The 5,000-nt window shown below is 40.3% G+C and overlaps 1 protein-coding gene across 1 annotated transcript in view; it reads left to right on the forward strand.

Moving 5' to 3' along the window:
• LOC122255485 (receptor-type guanylate cyclase Gyc76C) overlaps positions 1-5,000 on the forward strand; it is a 190,104-nt gene that overhangs the window by 40,275 nt on the left and 144,829 nt on the right. The gene's annotated exons all lie outside the window — the stretch shown is intronic.

Consider the following 5,000-nt stretch of genomic DNA (forward strand, 5'->3'; position numbering starts at 1 on the left):
AGTCATTAAACCCACCAATCAAAAGAGACAAAGGCTGGGGGGGAGGGGGGGGCAAGCTCAGATTAGCCCCATTATGAGGATTTTTCTTTAGAATAAATAGAGCGAGAAGTATTGTCTCTGTTTTTTGAAAAGTTAGTAATGGACAAAAGTATTTTTAACGTCTCTCTTGTTTTAATATTTATGATGAATGGTGTGAAGATTTTTTAAAACGAATGATCGCCCTTTCCTAAGAAAAAAAATCCGTGCTGAGTGTGACTGTCTGTCTGTGCGAGGACATGTTTCGTATGCATAAGGTGGGTACAAATAGTTCGATATAGATATGCCAATCACTACAGTACATCTCTTTCGGTCCCCACACACATACATACATACATACATACATACGTACATGCATACGTACGTACATACATACATACATACATACATACACACTCACGCTCACATTCACACTCACTAATATATATATATATATATATGTACATATATATATATATATATATATATATATATATATATATTTATATATATATACTTATGTATATATATATATATATATATATATATATATATATATATATATATATATATATTATGTATATGTATATATATGTGTGTGTGTGTGTGTGTGTGTGTGTGTGTGTGTGTGTGTGTGTGTGTGTGTGTGTGTGTGTGTGTGTGTGTGTGGTAAAGATAAAAGCAAATCTTGGAAACCAAGCGTCCCAACACATACTATCTTTATCCGAATTCGCTGTATCCATAGAACAGCTACATCAACACAAACGCCCGTCTACGATCGTGGGCGGAATTTTCTCCCAAATGACGCGGAAGTTGGATGGCAGTTAGAGACGACACGTGACCATCCCATCCATTATCAGCGCCGTCTAGACTGCGTTGGCCGGATGCAAGGCATAATGCCCAACCGAAGATAAAGTTGCAGGCCCAAGAAAGAAAAAGGGGCGTAACGTATCATAAAAGTCACACGTATATTCAAATGTTTCATCTTTGACTACACTCCGGTAATATTTTTATTATATGTATTTATTTTTGGTAATTTATTTATACTTGTTTATCATTTTTCTTACATGTTATTTATTAGTGTCATCATCATCATCATCCCTATTTTTCCTCAACGGTCATCAAGTGTCAGAATGCCATGATATGCTATAGTCGAAAGAACCTTACATCCAGGACAAGAATGTGAGCGCCATTATCGAGAGACGGTTTGTTGTTGATGTACATACGGTATATATTGTTTACATAAGGACCTCGAGTGCAGAGGTGCTCTCGAGGCCGCGCTGGTGACGTACTGCCGCCGCTGGTTTGCATTGTTATCAATAATATTTATGCTATTGCGGTTGTTTGTTGCTGTTGATGATGGGGTCATTATGATTAGCATTGGTCGTGCGTTTATTTAGATTGATGTTATTATCAGCGTTGTTTTTGTTCTTGGTTTATTGTTGACAAAAGCTTTAGTGTAATTGATATTCTTGCCATTGTGCCGTTTCGCTATTGCACACTTGTTGCTTTTGATTACCATGATCGTCGCTGCAATTGGCTTATTCTCATCCTATTCCCGACATCGTATTTTATCGTCACAATTACCATGATTGTTATCATTTTTCCGCGTCAGTGGCCCGGCGCGTCGCATGACAGCTGTCACTTTGGGGTCACAGGTGTGCTGGCAGAGAAGGGAGCGACTCTCAACCGCAGGCACGTCTGCTTGCCCGGTTCAAGCACTTCGGCAAATAAAGCAAGTAGGGCGATGATCTGTCCCGAAGAAGTGGCAGCCGCGAGAGATGGTTCTGCCTTCCCTTAAGGATCAGTCGTTCTTCATTCCAAAAGATTCCTTGTTCAGGATATTCCTTCATTTATTTTAATGTTGTCGTGTCACTCTTATTGTTGGTGTTATTTCCATTGTTGTTCGTATAATCACTCCTATTAGCATTATTGTTATTGGTATAGTTTTATTATTATTATTATTATTATCATTATTGTTATTATTATTATTATTATTATCATCATCATTATCATTATCATTATTATCATCATTATCATTATTATTTTCATTACTATTGTTATTATTATTATCATTATTGGTATTGTAAGTCTATAATTATTTTCATTATTATTATTACTTTCAGTTGTGAAGTTCATTAAAATAAATCAGACATTAGGCTATTCAAATGTCGACAAGGGAAAAGTGGCAATAAACCCCAAAGCTGTATTTCCGAGTGCCCAAAAAAAAAGAAAAAAGAAAAAAGGACTTTTAATATTGGTTGGTGCAATGGGATTTGCAATGGGATTTTGGACAGACGGATTGCCACGCTAATTGGCTTATATTTCCTGCTTGGACATTTTTGTTTTTGTTTTTGTTTTTTCGTGATTGCCGAACAGATAGGCTTCACACGGAATTAAAGTGAGGGCGTTTTATTGTTGATGAGTCAGAGCTTGAAGCGATGGTTTGAAAAACGCGCCAAGAATAATTTGAGAAACCGTTTTACAATTTCCTTTTCCCTCGAAATTATGTTTTGATCCGTGTTTACCCGACATTATTTCCCTGTTTTCTTGCTGTTTTCGGGGGGATTCCCCTAGAGACACGCTAGCTCCTCAGCATGTATAGAGTTGTGGAGTTCGGGCGGGGGAATTTTGCAGGAAACTGGGGGAATTCTGGAGGAGACTGGGGGATTGAGGAGTGCGGGGAGGGAGTTGCTGATGAATGGAGAGAGAGAAATGGAAAGGAAGATGGAATGAAGAGAGGGAGAAGGAGAGTGGGGAGTAAAGCGAAGATCGAGTTGAGTAGATAAAAAAAAAAAAAAAAAAAAATACGAAAGCGACGCAAGATTAGAATCGAAGCGAAAGCCAAGGATCTTCATCAGACAGGAGGAAGAATTCAGAATTACAACCAGACGGGAGCAGCTTTTCAAGCGCTGCATACCAACCGCAAATTTGGAATGTCATGAGTGTCACTACCTCGCCCTTCCCCAATCCTCTATTCCGCCTCCTCCCTTCTCCCCTCCCCTCCCCTCCCCTCCCCTCCCCTCCCCTCCGTCCCTCCGAACCCTCCCTCCCCGCCCCATCCCCTCCCAGCACCCCCCACCAACACCCCACCGACACTGACATTGTGACACTGAAAGTAATATTACTCCCACGACATTGTCCGTCACGCTCTCTCGCCCGACGGAGAGGTGGGTCTGTCTGCCCTTGCCAAGTGCTCGAAGTGCCAAGTGCAAATGAGGAGATGTCATCTTTCCTGGCGTTTCGAAAGGCGGGCGTGAGAGTCCGGTGTGGGGGCGGCATTCGTATTTTTTTTGTTGAGACATTTGGGCGTCGTTTGCTTGGGGCTGGGCCGGGTTGTGGGCGTAATGGCTGGCTTTGACTTTCGTTAGGTATTTCCCCGTTATTTAATCTCTCTCTTTGTCATTATTTATCTCTGTCTATCGCTCTATTTCTGTCTATCTCCGTTTCTCTAACACTATATCTAGTCTTCCCGCTCACCTTCCTCCCCCTTCGTGTATACCCTCTCCCTCCCCCCTTCCCTCCCTTTATCCCTCTCGCCCCTTTACTCCCTCCCTCTCCCCCCCCCCACCTCCCCCGTGAGAGTAAATTCCTGGCACCACAGCGGCCCTTTCTATCGCAGGTAATACCATATTCATGGCGTCCCTTCTCGCCGCTGGAGTCCCCCGGCCGCCCATATTTATTTGACGTTGGCCCGTGGTGTCGCAGACCAATGCGCTGCTGGACTGAACTTCTTCGCGAGGTAGGTCTTGTCCCTGAAGCGCTTGAAGGGAAAGGAAGGCCTTTTTTAGATGAGGCCATGAAGGTTAGTAGGTGAAGGCTGGTTGGACTGAGGTGTGCCCTGTGGCTGTGCCTGAAAGATGCTCTCTCTGCGCCCACGGGGACTAGGCATGGGTGTAATCGGCGGTATTTATGGGTTGAGAGTTCTTAGTTTGTCGGCGGCATTACGCAGACTGAGATGCAAATTTATAGGTGAGTTGGCCATGGCCGATGGACCTGTTGATATGATACATTTTGGCCAAAGGTTTGCACTGTCTGACTGCTTTCTCGAGGTTTTGGATTTCATTATTATTAACGCTTTTACGAATTGTTATTGTCATTGTTATTATTGTCGTTGTATATGTAAGTTTTGGATTCATATGATGAGTGAAAAGTTGGTCGGCGGAGGGATGATATATTCCATGAAATACAAAAAAAGGTTATAGTACATTTAAGTGTCCTTATATGTTGGTTATTTCTAACACTCCGTGGAAAAAATAAAGGACATTTAAGTCTCCCTGTTGATAAAAAGGAGGAAGGGTGGGGAAGAGAAGGTACGCAAAAAATGGAGAAAAGGTATTACAACTGTGGATACCGGAGGACGGAGTGGCTTTGAGTTGGACCTCGTAATCTGGTGTGCTCATCAATAATTTAGATTAGGAATAGATAGTGTAGGGTATTGATCATAGTTATTTCATTATTATTATTATTATTATTATTATTATTATTATTATTATTATTATTACTATTATGATAATTGATATCGATGTCATTGCCATTATTGTTATTATCATCATCATCATCGTCATCATTATCACCATCATCATAATTATTTTCTAAGTATTTACTAATATTAGAAGTCACAATAAGTCTTTTGCATGATTAACTACAATGATATCGGCTTCATTACAATGCAATGACTTTCATATCAAGAGCATTATTGTTTGCAATAAGCTTTACTAATATAACAATATCATGGTTCAGAAGATTAAATACATATTTATTCCCAGTCAGATTATTAATAGGAATAAAGAAGTGAAGTAAGCAATATTGGATGACACAGCACGAATATTACTGGTATTAATTTCCTAAACACCAATCATAAACAAAAGCTGAAATAACACTTATCTGCTGTTTTGCAGATGCATGGAGGTGTATGTAGACTAGCAGGAATGTTCAACAATTTAAAATAGTGAAATAAAAAGATTTAAAAATTCGGCCATCCT

This window comes from Penaeus japonicus, unplaced genomic scaffold (assembly GCF_977035675.1).
Source record: "Penaeus japonicus unplaced genomic scaffold, GWHDUDI00000001_assembly GWHDUDI00000033, whole genome shotgun sequence".
NCBI classification, from domain to species: domain Eukaryota; kingdom Metazoa; phylum Arthropoda; class Malacostraca; order Decapoda; family Penaeidae; genus Penaeus; species Penaeus japonicus.